The following is a 23,304-nucleotide window of genomic DNA, read 5'->3' on the forward strand; positions in this document are numbered from 1 at the left end:
TCTTTCTTTAGTACTGTGATGTGTCCACATGGGTGGACATTAGTGTATATGTAACATGTAAGAAGAAATGATGGATGTAAATTGCTTTAAAATGGTTATGGTAAATATGCTAATTTTTAAATATTGCCTCTCTTAACATCCCACCCGGAGTCCAAATCTATTTTAAATGGTAAATGATAAAATGAAATTTCTGTCCGTGTAGATGAACTTGGTTACTTGTGTCTTCTGTGAAAAGAAAAAAAGAGAGAGAAAAAAGAAAGATTAACAAACAAGCAAACAAAAAACAACACAAAAACTTCCTGATGAAGAAACCACATGCACTGGAGATACCGTGGATTGCAAGGTGCTGATCTAGAGTTGAACTTCAAAATCTGGGGACATTGGGATAAAGATTTTTGTATCACCTCTCCCCCTCTTAATGTTAGAAGTCACCTCTTATCCCTCAGTTGTGTTGGATTTCGTGAATATAAAGTCATTGTCTATCTGAAATCTCTTCAGTGAAGAAGCTTTCAAATTCATTGGTCAGAGCCTGGTCTTTAGTTTTCATCTCTATTGATGACCTGGTTTGTATGGCTTTATTTTTTATTTTTTTTGAACCCACATCAAAACTGAGTGCCCTGTGCTCACCTCAAAGTACAGTGCGCTTCACAAAAGGTAAATGTGCCAGACAAAGGAATTTCTGCCCTGAAGCATGTCAGCTCTAAAGAGGCATGAGCAGTCGCACAGAACAATTGCAGCATGGCCAGTAGGCATTGCATCTGGAGTGCTTTGTGGAGCAGATGTGGTTTTCAGGTTTTATTTTTTTTTCTTTGTTTGGCTGAGGTTGTCTGTTTTGATTGGAGGCTGAAAAGGAAAATGGGACACTGGTTTGCATTGTATGCCTCTACTCTGTAATCAAGAAGGTGAGTGGAAGACAGCAGTAGGTGAAGGACATGAAGTAAAATAGATTAGAAAGGCACAAGGAGATTAGGAAAACAAAGTCCAAATACGGAAGAGGAAATATAAGGCTGAATCTTTGGCCTTCTTGTTTCTGCTTATATATTTATATTTTGTGCATTATATGAGTTGTTATCCCACATGCAATATGAGATGCGATGGGTGGCAAAACAAACATTGTCCCTCCTCAACCAGAACGAGAGTGGGGATGAACAGTGCCAGCGTGCAGGTGGCGTGTATGGGGGAGCGGGAAGAAGAGAGGGATGCAAAAATCGTTAGCATGGGAGCCACCATGTTAGAGGTGTGAACCTAAAACCATCTGACAGTGAGTGTTCCTGGGTTCAGATTGTTCTGACAGCAGTAAAAGACTGAAGTGTGAGAAGACAGGTTTGTTGCTTTTTATAATTATAGAAATGTGTTCCTACACCTTGTTTCTGTATATAATATAAAGGATTTTCATCAACAAATATTTATCATTTATGTAGCTGAGGCCTATGATTATCTCTCCATAAATTACCAACAGTGTGATGCCCAGGGTAGTACATCTTTTTTTTTAATTTTATTTTAGTATAGCATTATGTTGATGTGATTTACATCATGATTTCTGGGACGAATGCACAGAAAAATCTGTTATCTAGCTAGCTACTCTGTGAAATTGGGGACCGCGGATTTTATTGACGACATACTCCCTGTGCTTACTTTACAAAAAATACAAACGAGATGGAGGGATAATGATCAACATGGGCATGCAAACCATGTTGTCAATTACTGCTACTTTGATTTTATAATCAGCCATTACCTGATCAGGTATGTGTGTGTCTCCACAGGGATTAGTTTGTATATTTGTTTACGTGGTTGATTTCAAAGTTATATTGTACTTGTACTTCTGTGTTAGGTTACACTTCACTGGTAGGATCCGAAGAATGCTAGAACGGTGAGTTGAATCCACAGGCAGACTGAATGGGTCTGTCTGTGAAGTGCTGAGGCTCTTGTCTGAGCTCTGAGGTGACAGAGGCTCCCTTCTTTGCTCTTGCTGCTGCTTTGTTGCTCTTGACTAGCAGTTGTGTGGCAAACAATGCTGCCACCACCTATAAACTAGGATAATCCCTGTTCGAAAAAATTCTCGCCATTTCCTTCTTAATGTGAATCATTTTTAGCGGTGGGTTTGTACTGTTACCCCACAGACAGCTGTATTGGCCGCACTTTAAGGGCTAACAGCTCTGCATACATGGGAACAGGCGTTTAGAGAAACTGTCCAGGTTGCTTTGCTGCCATGCCAGTGTACCATGAAATGGTATTTTGGTGGTGTGACAACCCTGTTATAATTTCTGTAGTGGCTGCAGTGTAAGGGGTTCTTTCCTCTTTTCACTTTTTGGCTTTTTCCCCCTGCTGTGCCTGCCAGTGCAAGACTTGCCTTGTGCCAGCTCAGCTGTCTGTGTGGCCACAGTCTAAGCAGGGTCTATTAAATAATTTGCTTTAAAAATAACCCAGAAGAGACACAGCAAAATGTTTTGTGTGGAGTTTATTGTTTCATATGCTAGATCTGGCTGAAGTATTGCCGCAAGCACTTGAATGATCATAGTCAAGGGTGGATCTTTTACTACATTCATAACTCATACAGAAGCATCCAGAGTAGTTTAGGTATTATAACAAAGGTATCTGTGGCATACAGCCCACAGTGCAGACAAGCCAGCCAGTGTTTACTCAGAACATAGGAAACAAAGGTGAGATCAGTTTGCGAATTGGCCGTGGAGCAATGCTGGTTTTCGTATTGCTGTGGGTTAACCCTGGTAGGTGACAAAGCGCCGCACAGCCACTTGCTTACTCCCCTCTGCAGTGGGACTGGGTAGAGGAGAAGAAGAGTTAAATCAAGAAACTTGGGTCTTAAGTGATAGTGTGATAGTCCACAATGAAATACCAGAGTGCATGCCGTTTCTTCGTATACATTTGTGTTCAGAAAGCCAAGCCTGCTGAAGCCCCCCAGTGACCGCCCAGCACAATGACAAGTACAGTGCGGATGCCTGCCACCTCCCACCCTGCCCTGACACTACTGGTGAGGTCAGTGACTGATGTGAGATGATGTGGTGAGCTTGAGCTGCAAGTGGATTTTTAGCTACCTTTTTTGACCTTGGGGTTCTCTTGAACCTTGAGGTTCTCTTGAACTGAACCTCTTCTGAAAAGGTAACCCGTGGTTTGTCGCCTAAGAGAATAGCCACCAGGATTGAAAGATGGGAAGGTGTCATCTTCCCTTCCCTCCCCATCATCTCTCCTTCCTCCTCCTGCCCTGCTTGCTGTCCATCTCCCTTCTCAAGCCTAGGTTTGCAGTAACATAGCTCTGTATTTCAGCTTCTTTGTTTTGTCCTGAGTTTTGGGGTAAGGCTGCCATGGTTCTAAGTGATGAGAGGCAATGGTCAAGTGGAATAACATCAATTTTGCTACACTTTCTTTCTTTCAGCCCAATATCAGAGCTTCCACAAGCTTCTACTTGTTTCAGGGGACATGTAGAACAGTGAGGTTACATCATTTTTCTGAGATAAACAGAAAATCTGAGGAAACTAACTGTATATTCTGCAGTAGTCACTTCAAGCTAAAGATACAGCCTTTCTTTCTGCGGTCTTGCTGACAGAAACTAGCTGTGCAAGCTATGTACAAATTATCAGCATTTGGGGAAATGGCTGGTGCATTTGCACAGGGTAGTGAAGCCAAGTCCTTGCTGTGTACCAACCCAACAACACACATTCTGTTTCCCTAAGCGCACTGAGGACACCGGTGGTAATGGCAGAAGAATTTGTTTAGGCCTCACCTGCATGTCATGAGTGGAATTTGGCTTTGGTTTTGGTTGATTTTAGCTCAGAAGAGTAAGTAGCCAGTTGGAGAAGTTGTGAGTCCAAGCGAATAATTAAGTGGTTTTGGCCTTCCAGATATAACACAATATAGAAATTCATATAATGACAAGAAATTGAGAGTAGATGCAGAGATTTTGATTGAAACAGAAAAACAATGTTTATCATGGGAAAAATCTGTTGGACAGATTAAAATTGTTAAGAGGCTGTTAGTTACATTTATAGGAGTAAATAAAATGGAAAATAAGTGAATAATGATTCTTTAACTACAAGATTTCAAGTAGGTAGCACTTACTGTACTTCATTTGGCTATATCTGTGGAATGACTCATTTGTCCAGAAATTTAAAATGAATGATTAGAAAACAAGGAAAGAAGCGTGTAGAAAATTAAGTTCTTCATGATTTCTCCTGAATTAATTATATTGCAGCCTACTCAGTTTTTAGGCTAATGGTTCCAAAGGGCTTGTTATTTTGAGCATCCCAGCAATGGGAGCTGTTTGCTCCACAGCACAGAGAAATGTTTCATTTTTTCTATATGTCATTACCCAGGGAAGTGGAATATATTATACGTTGCTAAAGAAGGTTGGAGCAAAGAGATGAACACTGATTATTTTGAAGAAATCCAATGCCTTTATCTGAGACTATTTATAAGAAAGAAGTAGATTTGTATATAAATGTTTAAATAAAAATTGGCAGTGCTCATCAGTTTCCAAGAAGTGTTCATTCTCTTTGCTGACCTGGTCCCTGTAAGGGATATATGATTATTATAATTATGGGACTACAGTCCTCCCTGGCATTCCCTCAAGTTTAATGTTTAATGCTTTTTTTTTTCCTTTTTTTTTTCCATAATAATGTGATATGCTAAAATCCTGCCTTATTTTGAGCAGGAAACTGGTAGGACTTGGGGAACAGGCTCATAAGATGTAGCCTTGCCAGAAATCCTACAGCTGGATGGACATACTGTGCTAACTGAACTGTTCAAACACCATGTAGGCTGTGCACTAAAGGTACCAAGGGTCAGCGCTGGGTAAGGTGTGCTTCAGAGGTATCCTGTGTTCTCTGTATAATTGTAATGATGCTTGGTCTGGGAAAGAGAATTATGCTTGTCTGCACCTTAGCTTTAGGTCTGTTTTTTTCTGCACCTTTCTTAAGATACCAGAAAGTGTGTGTGTGACAGGAGGGGAGAAAATGTGAAAAGATACTCAGCCAAATTATAGCAGAGGGCATATGCTGTCATTTAAGGCCATCTTAATTTCATCTTTGACTTTATTTCTTCAGGGAAGCCAATGTTAATATTCTGGTTATAATGGGTTAAGTACAGTAATGAGTTCTCCATCGTGATCAGTGCCCACTTCTCATATTTGTATCACGTGCCATCTTCAGGATGACAACATACCCAGCCTCTCTCACCTTTTTTTATCATTTCACCTGAAAAAGCTTTAGATGTCAGAAGATATTTTTTAATAAGTTAAGTGCTGGTCAGACACAAAACTTCGGTTTTGTCAGATGTAAACATGAAAATATTCCTGCAAACAGAGATGTAATTACAGCATGGAGTTTGCTGAATCGGGAGTGTCAGGCAGGAGCCCAAAGGCAATAATTTATTTTATACGTGTGTGGCCAGACTGTGATAGGAGATAGGAATGGAGCCTTGGGGCTGCAAGAGGACACGTGGCCAGCCTTGCAGGTAGCCTTGTGGTGTTCTCTGTTTGCAAGGAAGGTAGAGCCAGGCTCCTGGTCCAAGGGCTGGTGAACATGGTCCTGGCTTGAGAAAGAGGCTGGGCTGAAAAGGAGGAATGTATGGAGAGAACGCAAGTACTGGGATCCTTACACTATTAGTGAGTAGGATGTGTTCCCTGAAAATCAGGCTTCATTCTCTCCCTTCTTTCAGAGGGATTAGCTTGTCTCATTTCTACCATTCTTTGACACCACTGTAATTTTTCAAGCTGTAGCAACCTTGCTACAACCTTTAATACAAGAAATTACAATCCTGATGGGGTCAGAGAGAAGTAAAAGAAAGTTAACTTTTAGGGTCTGTACCTTTGAGGGGTTCCCAGCTACACCCCTAGGTCTGTTTGGCATCTTATCTGGCAAGTGTTTCAAATGCATCTCTGTCCCTTGCACCTTTGGAGCAGGCTCTTGCATCCAGATCCCAACTGGTTTAGGAGGAAGCCTTGGCTCTGTGTTGCCTGGCTTTGATAAGATCAGGGTAATTGAGAGCATCCTTGGGAAAACTTTGCAGGGTGCTGTAGGTGCCTCAGGGTTGGGTGGCAACTGCAATGGAATTTCTGAGATGGCAATTTTGGGCTTAGCTGCAATTCTGCCTAAATGTCTTACTGGAGCTGGTCCTGAATGCTGTAGCATGCTATCAATTTTAACAAGTTTTTGAATGAGATTTAAATAACATATCAATAATTCACCTTGCCAGGTAGAATCTTTTCTTAAAAATGGAGATTCCTAACCTTTCATACTGACTGCAGCTTGTGACTAAAGTGGAAAGATATATATGAAGTTCCAATCATTTTGACATGTGTAAGGGGTTAAGTCATTCTTGAACAGTTTATCGCTCATCAATTGTAATTAAATATGTTTATATTAAATTATGTGCTGTAATTAATGTAAAATCTTTTAGCCTGTGCTGTTATTAGAACCAGATGCTGAAGTATCAACAATATTTCAACATGACTGTGCTGCCTTGCCAGCTGTCTAACTGTAATTACTTTAATCTCAGCTTGTTATCTAATTATCACCTTTGTAAAGGGAAAAGTACTCTCTAATGCGTACTGATTGTTTCAGATGATGATGAAGAGCGTGAAACAGCTGTCAGATATCTTAGCCCTACTTATCTGGATTAGAAAACTTATTGGGAGGCCTACTTTGCTTCAAACCTTCTTGACAGAAAATGGGACAGTGGGAAAGAGACTTTTTTTCACCTTGTTTACCCTAGAAATGTGATTCCAGTAATCAGTGGAGACAATAGAAATGGGTGAAACAAGGTAAACAATTACTATTCTAAGGTAAAAATAGCAAGACTGTAACACAGCACAGTGTCTATGGTAAGAGTTTCTGTAGTGGACACTATTTTTGTCTTTTTAAAGCATAGTCTTGCATTTCCATTGCAATTGTGGTGGATTACTTTTAATTTAGTTATATGGTTTCTGCTGAAACGTGGCCATGTTAGTTATGTAGTTAGTGAGTTATGTATAGCATCTATGTAGAGAACTTCTTCCTGGAGCATCTTCAGTGCCTTAAACACCAAACAAGTAATACTAAGAATTCTATGATTGATAATGAAAAATTGTATGATTGGCAGTTCTGTTAGGAGACCTAGCGCTGTAGTCATTTTACAGAACACTTTACTATTTTATAGCTTTTAAGGAAGTGACGAGAGCTCTGCATCTAAATAAAATTCAACAGAAATTTTGATGTTAAAGTAGAAATCTTAGTAGATTTTGAAGAGTAAAACTTATGTAAGGATGATTTTTGCCAAAAATTCTGAATTTGTAGTTGTTTGTCTTCCTCCTCCAAACAGTGCTGACAGGGATGTTAGTTCAAGACTTCTTCTTGAACAGTCTGGATATTTTTTTGAAATATTTTATTTGGTGGCAGTAATATAATAGATAAGAAATAATGCAATTTTATTATCATGTCTTCATAGCAGTTGTAGCTTTTAAAAATGAAGCTTTAGTACAGTTACTTGTGATTGAAGTATATCATTGTTAATGCTGGCATGGTTTGAATGTTGCTGAAATACGTGAAAGTAGATGTCTTCTCTTTCCCTGACATTCTCTATACCATAGCAATTTGTCACTCTATTAAACTGTACTAAGAATAAAGTTTTTTGTTTTTTTTTTTTTAGAGGAGGGGAGATGGTTTTTGCATGCTCTTTTAGTTTGATATCAGGACAAAACTTACTAGTTATACAAAAAAGATAATTTTCTGCTATTGATTTAAAACGTTTTGCGTGCCTTTTCAGGGTCCAGGGACACGCTCCAATGAGGCAGTGAAACATCATTTGGAAACTGTTCATTACCTTCAACTTTTATGAAGGTGCAGTGATGTAAGGAACTCTTTCAAACTTGAGTGTAGGGGCTGTAGGATTAGCCACGTTTCACAATGTGCTTTATTGGCCAGACATCGAAAGAGCTGTTGTTTTTTTTCTCTTCCACCTCACATTGTAACAGGGTGCAGCCCAGCAGAAGGCTTCAGTGCTTGTCTTCCTAATTAAAAGAAAAAAAAAGGGCTGTAGACTGGGGCTCTTACTTATCACTTATTTTCTGAGTAAAATAACTGATATTCTGGTCACTGTAGAGTTGCTCTATCCTTTGATTTTTTTCTCAAAAGTATAGGAAATGAAGTGCTGTCAAGGAGGAAGGATCCCGAGCAGAAGCAGGGGAACCTGGGAAGTTGTTTCTTCTGCTGTGTGTGCACAATGATGAGTAGTTGTCCATGCAAATGAATGGATGTGCATACGATTATAGATAAAATTTCAACTTTGTGCATTTTAGCACTAAATGCTTAAATTAGGTGTATTCCTTAACACTAGAGTTTTTTGAAAATTAGAACCTTAAAATAGAAACAGGTCTACAGCATCCTCTCATTTGAGAACATCAAATTACTTTGTAAAGGAGAGTTTTTGATACTTTGAGTGAAGACTCATCCAAAGTACGGATGAATACTGAGGTGTATGTTGACTTTTGGTGGCGGAGGCAGAAATAGAGCAGAATCCAGTGCTATCCATTGACGGTCCAGCTAAGTACACTAGCGTAGTAACAATAATACATTTGCTTTGGATTTGTTTTACTAAACAAGGTAGATTTACTGTGTGAAATATTCTTAATTCTTATACCTTTTGGACAAACACTTCATGTGAGTCTATCTGAAAGCACTGCAAGGAGTTCATTAATTTCTGTTTCCTTTGACCAAGTAGAATATTTTGGCAACTCTTAAGATAACCATTTGATGAAGACACTACAGAATATTTATTATTTTAAAACTACTTTTGATCAATGCTGTCTTGTCTCTGAAAATATATTTAAAATTCAGGTTTGTAGTATGCATCCAAAAGTAGAAAACAGCCCTTCATCGTCTCTAGTATAGAGCCTTTACTTCCTGTATGCGAGCTCTGCCTTGGTCCATTAAACTGTAACAGCTTCTTCGTTTTATCAGGTCAATGAACCATGAATTAAAGAGTCTCCTAAATAGGTCCTGACAAGACTGCTACTTCTGTGAAAGAGCCATTACCATCCTTCAGGTTAGTGACTTACTAACAACGAATCCACAAGGAAGTGGCCTGACTTGGCTGCAAGTGCAAGGCTTGTTGAAGAACATAAAAATACAAATGACCGTTACTGAATAATGATAAGGTGAGAAATGGAGTGAAATAAAGATTTAGGTGGGCTCTTCTTATGCTGCTTTTGTCTCTCCCAACTCCCCCTCCATGCTTAAAATACCCATCTATGCAAAATCTTAATCTTCAATATATATTTTTGTGAGCTTGTTCTTTAAAGAAAAGGCCTTTAGGGAGCTATAATATATATCAGTTAATTGTGTTTTGTTGTTTTGTTTTGTTTTTATTTTAAAAACAATGAAGTATCTCTCTTTAAAAATGTGATATCTGCAGAATAATTCATTGAAAAGAATTACTTCTGTATGAAGTCTAATATTTTATGTGTTGAGGCATAAATACTATAGCTAATATATCTTCCTCTGTGCTTCAGTGTAAATATTGAGGTTCCTTTTTTCAGAGGACCAGTGCACATACTTCTGTTAAATTATGCTTTATTATGCTGAAATAAGGAACAGGTTAATACTTAAATGTGTGCGTACATATATATATATATATGTACATACAGTAAATATCTCTATGTATATTTACATGACACTGTGTATTGATTATTTGTGTGTAGCTATAAAGTTTTATGTTAAATTATGATGTCTTTGAGGTTAGTGGGAGCTCTGTCGTCTTTGTGTACAGAATTTTATTTTGTCTGAAAAGGAAAGACTGTGAGCGATATCTTCAGAGACTCACTTGGCTTGTTTGTTAGTCTGGGACAAAGGAGCCTGCAAGTTAATATAACTTATGAGCTGCCTTTAAATCAAATATTTATATATCAAATACTAAAAAGAAATGAAATGACAGAGCAAACTGTTTTCTTCAGTTTGTAAAGCCTTTTTGACTTCTGTTAACTCTTAAGATTAAAGGCTAAGCTGTTGAGGTTGGAGATGCTCACTAATCACAGGGAAATAATTTCAAAGGTCTGTAGGATGAAGGCTTCTGGTATTTAAGGGTATCATCCTTTGTAAAGACAAGGATCAGCAGAGGAATGTGCAACTGCAGGGATGCTGCTGCAGGTATGACAAGGAGGGTTAGGTTACAGCAGCCACAGTCCACACGTAGCTGAAGGAAAAAGCCTTTTGAGAGCTGGATCAGTCTATGCCAGAAAGTTGTTAAAGGGATGCAGGAAAGGAGTATGTCAGCTCTCAGGGAACAGGGACAGACACAGAAAGAAAAGTGCTGGTATGAAATAATTGACAGTGAAGAAATGGAGGGCTTTGTAGGTTAACCAGCCAGATAGTCCATACTGCTTGTCGGCTGCAGTGAGCAGTGAACACTAGAGGAACCCAGGTTTTTGGTTTATCAATACAATATAACATTGATTCACTTTGCCAACAGTATAGAAGCTGCATACTTAACCCTTGCATATTTGATTCCAGAAAATTGTACGGGAAAATTTTTTATTTTTTATTTTTTTTCTTTCAATACTTATAAAAGTGTAGGTGTTGATCAAGTCAATGTTGTATAAGTTTGAAGTTGCATTGTAATGCAGAGCCTGAAAATCAAGAATTTAGTTGCTGGCATTACATGGCAGATTAATAACAGTGCTGCACTTCCAGCTAGTGAGTGATGTCCTGGATTATTTTTCTGTAATGCAAATAAAATATTATGGTTTCCTTTAATAGTGGGATTTTGGGGCAGAACCACCTCATTCGGTGGTGCTGTCTGCAGCATGCAGATCTGCACAAGTGGTGAAGAGCCGGTGCAGCAGGGCTTGGAAGTAAGGCTGTCAGCTTAATACATTGTGTGAAAATTGGGGCCGAAGGTCAGCAATCTCCTGGTACACAAATCTCCCTCTGAGAATCTCATTTCATTCAGACTATCAGTTAGATTAGAAATACCCTAATTATCCCACTGAAATTAAATTACTTTATGTAAGGGTGATATAATGAACAACCATAAAGAAGCTATACAACCAATCATCCTATTAGTCACAGCAAGACTAGACTATACACTAAATGGCTCTGGTTTGATTATTGCGGGCTGGTCTGTGCCACATAAACTGGGGGAAGGGAAGGTCCTAAGGGAAGATTAGTTCTGATTTCTTTTTCTGTTTTACTGCAAGGAAAAAAAAACAAAACAAAACCCACCAAAACAGTTTAACTCACAGTGCTTGTCTTCTGAGTGAAAAAGGTGTAAGCTTGACTGCCATAGGAGGTGTAACGTAGTAGGCTTCATGAATTACAAAGGGGTGATCAGGTTCCTTCTGAGGGCACGGTGAGTTATGTGGGTGCAGAGAGCAGGAAGAGAGTTGTGTTGCAGCTGGACTTCAGCTAGCAAGCTTTATCACAGGGTCCTTCACTTCTAGGTACACCTGTGGTCATCTCTGCTGGGGGAAGATGGGGGGTTAGCAGAATTTGAATGTGGAAGTGTAGAGTGCTTCAATGGGTGGAGGAGGTCAACTGTTATGAGTAAGCTGAAACGCCTATCTTGGATTTTTATTTAGCTCAGGACTGATAGCCCATCCTATTTTAACAGGTGTTTTAACGTCTTCACAGGCAGTGGGAGCAATGACCAGGCCATATTTCTGTCACAAGAACCAGTGGAGTGGTGAGTTGTCATTTTCACCTAAAGTGGAAATTTCCATAGAGAGATCAAAAGATGCGGAGAGCACAAACCAGCTGCTTGCCTCCACTGGCTGACTTTCTTGGTTGGAATTTAAGAAGTATTTACTGAGCAACCATTTAGGAGAACAGAGGTGCTTGTATGAGGATAGGCAACTGTTCTGAAAGGGCAGAAGATCTGCAGAGACCTGCGTAAGCCAGATTGGCTTATTTTAATCGTTATACTTCAGAGGCTCCATTTAATATGAAAGGATGGATTATTAATTTATCACTTAAAATCCTAAAGATCTTAATGAAATGGATACTGTGAGCTGCTAATGTGCTACAACTAGCTGGATATATAACAAGGGGTATTTATAGCTAGAATTAATTCAGGTGTAAATGTCAAATGACTATTTTAAAACATGGACATGAACGAAACCTAGGTATAGAGAGTATCCTAGGAAACAGAAGAAAAGCAGGGATATCTCACTGCTTCGATCCTGCAGTCTGTCTTTATTTGGCTAATTTTATAATGTGCTACTGGGCAGTGCTGCTTTGCTGAAGTTTGCTCCTGCAGAGATACAGACTGGGTGTTGAAATCACTGCGTGGTTTTCTAAATCGGTCTTCAGATTGTTTCATGTGATCTTTATTGCCTGGAATATGATGTACTATAAAGGAAGATGCTAACTTCAAGTTTTTTCTTCTTCTTTCAGTCATCTTATGTCATTTGTCGATAGTATAACATATCACGTGGCAGTGCTGACCAGTGTAATGTTTCACTGAGTCGTGTATCTTCTTTTCTGCAGCTCACTCTGTAAAATAGGTAAATAAAATTTAACATACGCTATGTGTTGTTCAGGGTTTACCTTTTAATAGTCATGCAATGGAATGGTGTTTTGGAAAAGCAGCAAATCATCCGAATACTGTAAATATCACGTGGAAATGTTTCTTTAAAAGGAAAGAAGATTCTAGAATTTTGAAGTTAAATGTTGTATTACTAGATATCCTATTTGAGTGTTTTCAGAACAAAAGCATGAAATACATTTCTATTGATCAGAATTGAAAAGTGTAATATGCATCACCAGACAATATAGCTCATCTCTAGTACTAGCATTTCAACTCAGTTTCTATTATATAGTTACAGAATACCTACGAAAATCATTTTTCTTTTTTGAGACAACACTTAGGAAAAAAGAGTAAAGTATTTTGCTTATTGTGCCATTTTGGGAGGAATAACATTTTCAATGAAAACAGTAAAATGGAAAGATTAAATAAATCAACTTAGGGTTGGTGCCAAGGGACAGTGATGCAGAATTCAGCTTGTGTAGCATCTTTGAAGGAATTTTAAGCCTGCTATAGCTGGACACAGATGATTTGCATTCAAATCTGAGGATAGTTAGAAACAATGGCACTTCACAAAAAGTGATGAAACTGTTACATCAGGATTTTCAATTTAAGAAAACTGACTTAGCTGGAACTAATGTGCAGGATTTCAGTCTTGGTGTCTGGAGAAAGTGGAGTTTTCCCCAATTGCTTTAAGAAGAAATTCATGGTTTTTTCATAATTTTTTTACCTGAACGCTTATTGAAAATCTTCTTTTTTTTTCTATATTGACTTCTGCATATTCTTTAATTTTTACATAACTAGGAGGGAGGAAATGAGAAATTAAAATTGAGCCAGATAGTGAATGGCAATACCCTTAAAAGATACTTTTTTTTGGGGGGGGGGGGCAGGGGGGTGGAAAGCACTGATTACAGAGAATGTAAATTGCCGTGTGGGATCTCGAAACTTTTATTGGGCACCCACTGAATATCGACATACTACTGTGTGAGAGTGATCAGAGGCCTTTTAAGATCTCAAGCTTTTTAACAAAACAAAACGCCTGTCCTTATTTGTGTGAAATTTTGTGCAGCAGTCTATTTAATGTAGATGCCCTGTCTGAGCCTCTGGAGGAGGGTGGGGTGTGGGGAGAGCTGTGCCTGGAACAGCGTGTGCAGTACACCTGTGCACGATTTATCACAGTGTGGCAAAGCCAGATCAAGGCAACAGAGTACAATAATTAAATGGATGACTGATAAGCAGCAGCTGGGTAGATGAGATTTTTTAGAAAAACAGAAGTATTTAATGGTGCAGCTTAAAATCTTTCATTAGTGCATATGTTTATGTAATAAGCTATTGGGGTGGGGGGTGGGAGGTAGAGGAGTTCTGTTCTGTAAGAGCTTCTAGGAGATGCATCTCTCCAGCAGGTAATTAGTATTGATCTCTTTAGTACTCTTCACAGGAAAAAGTGTGTGCAGGATTTGATCTGGCTCGAATTAAAAATTGTTAGCATCAGTTATGTCAGAAACTATATATCACAAATGGAGAACTCGGAGCTGGATTGTTAAATCTGGACTGGATGTGCCTCTGGAGTGGGACCATCTACTTTTGCAGATTGGTACAGCTCAGGGATGTACATCTTTATGCAGGGCTGGGGCTTTTAGCTGCTACCTCAACAGAAAGTCAGAGACGGAATAGGTTCTGCCCAGTTGCTTCGTTTAGTGTATTCCCAGTAATACAAAGAATATCCAGTAAGGAATGCAGTAAGGCAAACAGACTGGGATGTTGCAATGGTCCCAGTTTACATTGTAAAACTTAAGCTATACCAAAACTGCACTTAAAATATCTGGGATAGATGTGAGAAAAGTTCTGCCTTCCGAGCTGACGCATTGGTTATCACATTTAAGCACAGATCTGAAGTTTTGATTTGTCTAATGGTGGTGTTTAGGATGGCTTGTGTTTATACCTTCAGACTTTGTATAGGTTTAAATCATATGAGCTCTCCTGCAAGATCATTATTGAAAAGAATAGGTTGTATTTAAACAAAATTATATCAAGTTGTAATTGTTCCTGTGCGTCTGTGACAATGTGTCTTGCTTGTAGTGTAGTGGGAACACAAGTTCCTTTATGCTTCAGCATCCAAGCAGAGATTTCTATTTAATTTGTGTGCTAGAGGCTTTTCATTGCAGAGCAAAACAATTACACGTTTCTCTGTCTGCTTTTCTAGACTTGGGCTTTTTATGTAGTTTGTTGCTTTGTATTCTGGCTGTGGTTTATTTCAGAACAGTATTTAAATCTTGTCTTTCTGATTTTTTTGGAGAGAAAGTGTTTAACTTTTTTGGGGGGGGTATTTTGGTGTGGTTTTTTTTTTTTTTGAGTCACGTTTGCTGCATGATTTCTGATCACAGAGGCTTTTTAGTAGCAGGGTCACATACTTACTGTCACAGAGTTCTGTGTGCGCAACACGTACCGCAGTTAGCCCAGGTATGGTGCAAGTTTGTGGGGCTAAAGAGTGATGATTCTGGGGCTAGGCTTACATTTCAGGAGTGGTAGAAGAAAAGGAGATTATCCAAATCTGAAAAATCTGAAGACCAAGATTTACAGGGTGTGAGCAAAAGAATTTGCACAAATATTATGATTTATAGTTACGAGAAGTCCACCCCAAATGTTTTAATGTGGAGAGACAATAGTGTGTAAATATCTTATACAAATAATATATCTGATATTAGTATCTAGAAGAAAATTTGACAGAGCTTAATATTCAAACAAACCTGTCAATTTTGGCCCAGTCACAAGTTACCTGCCATTCACTAGAAGCTGCTCTGCACACTTGCAGTATTTTTTTTTTTGTCATGTCATTTCCATGCAACTTGAAATATATTAAATAACTCAAGTTAGCTCCTCTATGCCAGGTGGTAAACCTGGGATATTTAAAATCCCAGTAAGGAAGTAAGGAAACGGTATCCTCTTTAATTTCTTTAAACATTCTTAGAAGTAGGACAAGGGGTTTACACCTTGGCAAGAATTATTCCTTTTCTCTTCTCAAAACCCCCTGTGATTTATACTGAACTTCCCATCTTTCTCACTAACCAGTATCTACTGCTGGGATCAACTTGTGACAGCACCAGATTGGGGAAAGGGGTGCTTTGTTGGAATAATATGAGAACTTCTAAAAACAAACAAAACCCTGAAGACAAGCAAGCGGAGAGAGTGTTTATGCAGTGGGTAGTAAAACTAAAAGCAATTGCTACAAAATGCTGTAGAGATGCAATATCTGCAGGTTCAAAGAGGGAGTAGACAACTTCAGCAACTGTTTATAGACCTGTTGTCCATGAAGGGTTTAAGCAGGGATATTCACTAAAAATATGCCTAAGATGACAGTTTTGGATGCTGGGAGATGGTAAAGAAAACAAACCACAGAAAGTGATTAAGGCTGCCTACTCTTATGAAACATCGTCTCTTTTTCTTTCTGTGAGAAGCAGGATGATGCCCAGGATTTTTCTGAGCCAGCAGCACATTTTGTGTGTTCAGAAGAGAAAAAGCTGTGTAATGTGAACTGTTTATATGAGCCCTGTCCCTGCTGTATGACTACTGGCACTGTTTGAGTAAGTGCTTCTTTCCTCTGTCCTCGTGTTCTTCAGAGGCAGGAGAGTTGCTGAAGTAGCTTCCTCAGTTTATGCATGTGTATTTGAACTTTCCCTTCTAATGAGAGCAAAAGAGCCTCCTGAGGACGTGGAAACTGATCTCCTTGTTTTATCTGGGCTTTCTGGAGTAAACCTAAAAGGAAGAGCATGCCTCAGCTCTGCAAAAAAGAGGAGGAGTGGGAACTACATGAAGTTTATTATGCCCCATCAAGTCTGCCAAGTTTAATCTGCCATTACAGAGAGAAAGCTGGCTGTGAAATGGTTAGGATTGACTGACAACATTTAACTCACCGCTGAGAATGACTTTGTCTTTGTAATACAATTCATGTCTTTCCATCATGTCCGTGTGTGTAGAGTTTTCAAATGAATTTAATTATGAGCAATGAACAGTAGCTTTATGGACGTGCTTTTTCTCTGTAATACTCTCACTGACTTCCTTTCATCTGGACTTGTCACCAGTGTTAGCAACTGCCCCAGGTTTGCACCCAGCTGCAATTTGTTAAACTGGGGATGGGGAGATGGAGGGGCAGGCAGCGAGACCAAAATGTGCTTTTTTGGTAAAAACTCCATTTGCTGATCTTTGTGAAGGTATTGTTCTGTGCATATGCTACAGGTGTGCATGAGACACCTTCCTATGACATGAGAAATCAAGATTGTTGAAGTTTCCTGCTAAAGCAACAATTGATGTTTGTTCTGGGTGAGACAAACTTCTAAATATCCACAGGAGGTGGATAACAAGTTCAAGTGTGATAAGAGTTTGCCTTTGCCAACAGCTTTTAGATTGTGGTGTTTTCTCCCATCAGTGGGAAGAAAACTAGAAGACAATTGCAAATTACATAGAAAGTTAGGTGATAAGTATATAGAAATTATTGCTATTACTATATTACTGCACTGTCACATGTTGTTATGTTCTTTGTGCGCTCAAAAGGAAGCGACGACTCCTCTTCCCTCCAGTCTCTGCATGTTGGCATTTGCTTGCCTTTGATTTCATTCCTGATGCTAATTTTATACTGAAGCTGAGGTGACCTTTATGGGTACTGCTCTTCCAGGTGTTGTCTAACTTTTGCCTACATGATAATCACTATCTTTGTTCCTAATGAAGGAAAGCACAAAGGATTAACTTCCGTTACCTTTTCTACCAAGTTTTCCTTTGAAAATTCTGCTCGTCTAAAAGGAAACAATTTGTTGGACACTTCTGTAACAAGTAGAATCAACTTCAAAAACAACCTTGAATTGGCTAGTAAAAGTGGAAGAAGGCGGCAGCTGGGCTGTGGACTTGAAGTCCAAGGCAGTGGACTGAGTTGTTTTTTTTTGTTTACACCACCACTGAATAATTTCACACTGCAAAATAATTTTTATCATTTTTACGCTGTTTGTCTGCAGTTATAGTTTTGCATATAAGAATTTTTAGCACATCTTGCAAAAGTGACAGAGCTTTACTTGATGGGACTTTGCTAGTCTGCCCAGCCAGGTGAGTAAGGCACAATTATTGTCATAACTCATGAATTTAAGAGCATCTGAATCAGAATTCTTGCTGTTGGGAAAGGTCTTCATAAAAATGCAAGCCAAAAATAATAATTAAAAATTGGAGAAGAAATACATCTGACAGCACGTGGGAGTATGACATACAGGGATGAGTTGTCACTGTGGTATGGCTCACATGGCCATCTTTAAGTCCAGCAGTGTGCACCCTTTCTTATGCAATGTGCTGGCGACATTTGTAATCTTAACTGGGGGAGGAAATGTAGGAGCAGTATTAATAACCAGACACTTGGGCCTCCTGCCTTTGATCTCAACCGTTTGAATGAAATGCTTGAGTTAAATACAGTTGTTGCATTGCCAGTGTTGTCCCTGTTAAAAGACCCGAGGCGTTTGCTTTTTTTTGTGAACAGAACGGCTCATTTTAGCTGCTGAAAGATGGTGCAGGTCAAAGGAAGAGCTGCTGAGATTGCCAGCCCAATTACAAATGTGGGCATCTGCAGAGAGCTCATGAGGCCTCTGTCCGCAGGTCAAAGTGCCAAACTGCTCTCTGCGGCCCACTCCCTCATGGATTTGTTTTGGCATGCATTTAGTTCCTTTTAAGTGGAGAGCTGCTGAAAGTCCGTGTTGGATGGTTACAGGAGGCATCATAAGGGTTTGAGTCTAATTGGTGTTTGTGTCTTTGTATTAAAAGCCAAGACATGACAGTGTTTTTTCTACACAGCTCCAAAACGTAGTATGCAATACTCAATGATAGTAGATGAGTCCTAAAAAAAAAAGGGGGGGGGGGGGGATTTTGTTTCAAGTCTTGTCCATTCATCAATCCTTGTCCATCCTTCTGTTCCCTTCCCAAACCAGCCCCGTCCCCTCCCTGCCCACCTGGCACCAGATGTGCTGTCAGGCACTACTGTGTGTCCCAAGTCCTCCGAGTGGCAGAATGCAAAATCTCAGGTGACATTCACCTGGAAGCGCTTAGCCCTCAACAGCTGCAGCCCCTTGATTACCTTACCCGCCTCGGCGGCTCCGTGCCGCTACCATATCAATTGCTTGTCAATTCGGCTTAGCTGTGACTTTGACTGACTGGAATGAGGGAAGTGGGAGTGGGGTGTAGGCGAATGGTTAAAATTAATTGCTACATAAGAAAAAATTGAAAGATAATTATTCCTGCTTTCCTGTCAGTGCTTGAGGGTAGATGACCTCATTAACTTGCAGCTTGTACACAATTCAATTACTAGGAGATGGAAAATACATTTTTAATTACCTCGGTGGCTTGTGCTCCATTCATCTCCATTTGCATGGCTTTTTTACTGTTGTGTTCTGAAGAACTAGCATGGTCTAACTAAGGCTACCATAAGAGCTTGCTTCTTGCTACAATTATTCTTGTTTGAGGTAGGATATTAAATGTGGGGGATTAACCCTTTGGTGCTGAGTGAACTGGGAGGTCCTGTGGTAGCACTGACGTATTCTTAGTTAGCTTGGCATGTCGGAAAATCTGAAACTGATGCTGTCAAATAATTAAGCGGGGTAACTTTGTTCCTTTGTGCTTTTTGTTGCCACATATTTTAAGAAAGCATTAAATTGGTGCATAATAAGCAGATCACCTAGTTAGACAAATATCATATCGATGTATGTCGTGGGAAAGGATTCTTTTGTAATTTCCAGGAGTCTATTATGGCGTTTACCGAATTAATGATGACTTAATTGTTTTAAATACATAGCTAGACAATGATTTTAATGCATGAGTTTTTAAAACTGTCAGTGGTGTGTTGAAGTGTACAATACACGTGGAAAGAATATTTGTTCATCACTAGTCATTTAATTTAAAGCTACCGTGGTGCTGAGAAGCTCAGAGTTAAGGGCTGAGGAACCCTGTGCTGCAGCTCAGGACGGAGTGGTCGTTAGGGCAGCATGCAGCAACCACCCCAAAAGGACAGGTCCAGAGCCTGATCCCACATGTTTCAACTCCTGCGTTTTGCAGCATGGCAGACTGTAATCCCCGCTCTGACAGCGCATACCATGTTGATGGTACACGAGCCACAGAGACTGGCTGGCTGTTGGGTCACTGGGTAGTGCCGAGACAAGCCGTGATGCTTAGCAATGGGAACTGAGTATGGTTTGTATGACCTGCATGTGGTCACCAGTGCAAAAAAAACCACCTGGGGGCCATAAGGCAGGTGTTCTTGAACTATTCATATAAACTTTGTCGTGAAGGTATTAGTCCTATTTAATTCCTCTGTAAAGAGCAAGATAAGGCACTTACGGGTTTCCTGGCAGTAAGCCTTAAAATGATATTCTAAGAACTTGCACTGAGAGCAAAGCTCTTAGTCCTGGAGATCCAAGGGACAGTGAAATACCATTCCTTCTTGTTACACAGTAATACTTAGGATGTTTATTCTGCTCAATTGCAATTTGAAAAAAAAATAGGACTGGACTAACACATACGTTCTTAGTCTAGCAAACTTATTTGGTATTTTTGTTCACAGGTATCCTGCTGAAGGAACCTGCTCTGAAGAGTTCCTTCACTGTGCAGTCTTTCAGGACCAAGTAAGCATTTGAGTCATTTTATTAAAATGAAAGGTAGAATGTAAATATGTTTAATGATCTATGTTGAGATTTTTTTTTTTTATGTTTGATGCTTGCTGCATTTCATAACACAAGAAAACATCTAAATGACCAGCTTCAATAAGATTTGCTTTTCAGCATTGAATGAAGACATACAAAACACAGTATTAAGGACTCAGTTGCTTGCAGACCTGGAGGGAAATTAGGTTTGGATTTTGCTTATGCCTTATGAAACGTATCTGCAATTTATCATGTCCACTTTTTTTTATAATCTTTAATGATTTAGGGTTAGGTTTGTAGACCTGATGCTGGTAAAATCTTCAGTGCAGACAAAATTCATGGCATTTGCGTGAGCCGCTATGCCCGTTACTAGGTGGATTGTTTACTTCATGTAGCAATATTTCTATCCTTCTTTCAGAAATGAGCAATAATGTAGTCTTGAACTCTCCATTTGTTAAATCAGTCAAGTCAGAAAATGTAACACAATGTATAGAAACATTTTAGAAATATAACCTGTATGTGAATGTGACCTGAATATCACAGTTGGAGGAAATCAACACCAACTTAATTCACTTGGAATATACTGCCACCTTCTCCTCTGCCTACTTCTATTATTTTATCACATCAGCATCTGTTGGTCAAAAAAAAAAAAGGTTATCTGAAATATTTATAGTATTTCTGTGGTTGGCTGACCTGTCAAGTCTTGGAGACGTATGTGACCACAGCAGAATTTTTTATAGTGCTCTAACAGTGCTCCCATTAAGGGAAAATGAATATAAATGGTAAGATAATAATTGGAAACTGACTTAAACATGACATTTAGGCCAACATCAGTGATTCTGTAGTGTTAATATATTTTCAGATGACACGTAGGCAAAACCCTTTAGTATCTAATGAGAGAGGCTGGTTCAACATGAATTTCTTAGTGAACTTTTTTTGTTAAGCAATGGTTGCCCTTGCCATTGAGCAGCAGGGATAAACTGTCTTTCTGAACTTTATTTCTGTCCTCTACCACCTACAAACAATGACAGCTTTAGTGTTTGCAAAAGAGGGACCTCTAGGTCTGGATTTTTCTTGTTACTGTTTGAGAGGGAGTTTCTCCTGACAATGAAGTTTTTGTTAAAGTGAGTTTGTGTTGGATGAGTGCAATTTCAGATTTCTCCTCGGGTATGCATGTGTAGACATCCCAGTTCACCAGTGCTTTGTTCTGTGTGCTGGTGGTACAGTGTTGTTCTGTGTTACACAGTGCAGCATTGGGCTGAAAATGGTGGTGAGAAAAGATTCTATTTTTAGTTTACAGTATGGGTATGAGAAGAAGCAGAACCTAACCAACAAGCCCCGTGTATATGAAGTTGACTTCTTTTGGCTGAATTCAGTAATAGGAATGTAGCAGTGGGTGGGTACTTCTGGAAGCCTCGCATCTACAGCTGAAAAGGATGTTCTGACAATACTTCCTTCCCCCACCTCCAAATACACAGGGTGTATTGGGAGGCTGAAGATGCAAGCATGGATTCCTAGCTAAATGCAGAACGTGCCAGGAGTCCCAGCATGGTCCTGGAAATCTGGCTTGGAAGGCTGTGGGATCTGCAAAAGGTGCTGACCCCTGCTATTGAAAACTCAGGCAAAGAAATACAATGGATTTCCCATTTTAGTAAGGGGAAAAAAAAAAAGATAAAGTTTAGACTGAAATAATACTCCAGGACTGTTGCAAAACATTCTGTAGAAGACATCATGGAAGAGATTTTAAGTTCAGTGTTCTGTTTCTCTGACCACACAGTAGCATCGGCTTGTAGAAAGCAAACAATAACTTGCTGTCTTGCAAAAATCCATGTTGATTTAGGTTTTTGGCCCATTTCCTAGATAGAATTGCACATGCTGATTGTTAGGTGCTTTCTTTTAATTCTCTTCTGCCTCCTAGTTGGAGAACTATTGGAGGTCTTTTCCATTTTTCCCCTCCCTTTTTAATTGTAACCAAAAATATAGCATTACTCACAAATATAGTATTCAATTCTGATATCAAATACACAATACTATCCAATTACAGTGTTTCATTGTAGTAAGTAGATTGTAGTATCACAAAATGCACAATTTAAGGTTCTCAAAAGCTTCAGTAAGTCAAAGTTGATATAAATTATGTTTTGCTCAAACTGCAAAGCCCAGTTATTTCTTACAACCACCAAAAATGATTCATTAGAAGGATTTAAAAAAAAAAATGTAAAGGGAAAGACTCATTGTAAAATGTTTCACACATAATCTAACTAATTAACATAATAAATTGCTGGGCAGCCTATTGGAATATCATATAATTAAATAAATTCCATACAGGCCACATAAGTTAATGTTTTCTTTTTGGAAAATTGTATGTCTTGGCAAATAAAATATTCAGAGGATTAACTATAAAGGGGAGAAAAAAAAGGCTTTGTGTAATTATTCTCTCTTGTAATTTGAATTAGACATAATTACATTTCCTAAATATGAAAGGAAAATAAGTGTGATCTATAGAGAACAGACAACACCACTGAGACAAGTCTGTCTTTGTTTCCTGACCCATTAAGTGACAATTATGATACTTGTGTTAAACATCTTAGGAAGTGGCATGAACTTGCCATAACTCTTCACTTTTTCTGCTTGAAAAGAACATAATAGGAAAAGCTTTTGCTCTTCTGTTTTTAAATGGAGTTCAGACTATCACTTGTGCTATACAAAAAGTTCACAGAAAAATGTCAGTACATCAAGTACTATTTTCATCATGTACGTGAAATAAAGGAGTGCTCTTTTTGCAACTCCAAAGCAGCATAGCCAGCTGGAATAGGCTATTGTAAACCTCTATAGGATGTAAACATGCTCCACTGGTAAGTGCCTGTGCTGTTTCAGTGGAAAACATGCACGTAGTTTGTAGCTGTCAAGTGTCTTTATGCACTTCAAGTTGAATTTGCATTACTGTTGCAAGTTGTGAAGGTACTTCTTAGTTTCTCTATTTTTTTTTAAGCTAAATAATTGCCAGAAGTGTAAGCTGAAATAATTTATCTATTTTTATCATCTAGCAAAAGATGTTTTGTAACTTTTTGTATACTTGCAGAGTTACATTCCCAAGTTCACATACATTCCATATATTGGTGTATATGTAATTTGGAGT

The 23,304-nt window shown here is 38.9% G+C and overlaps 1 protein-coding gene across 1 annotated transcript in view; it reads left to right on the top strand.

Moving 5' to 3' along the window:
* Positions 1 to 23,304, top strand: part of WT1 (WT1 transcription factor) — a 187,164-nt gene that overhangs the window by 158,095 nt on the left and 5,765 nt on the right. Inside the window, exon 11 of the transcript XR_014584932.1 lies at positions 20,090 to 20,150. The gene's annotated coding sequence lies outside the window, so the exon portion shown is untranslated. The remainder of the gene's footprint in view (positions 1 to 20,089; positions 20,151 to 23,304) is intronic.

The sequence above is a fragment of the Anser anser genome, assembly GCF_964211835.1.
Source record: "Anser anser genome assembly, chromosome: 5".
In the NCBI taxonomy this organism is placed as follows: Eukaryota; Metazoa; Chordata; class Aves; order Anseriformes; family Anatidae; genus Anser; species Anser anser.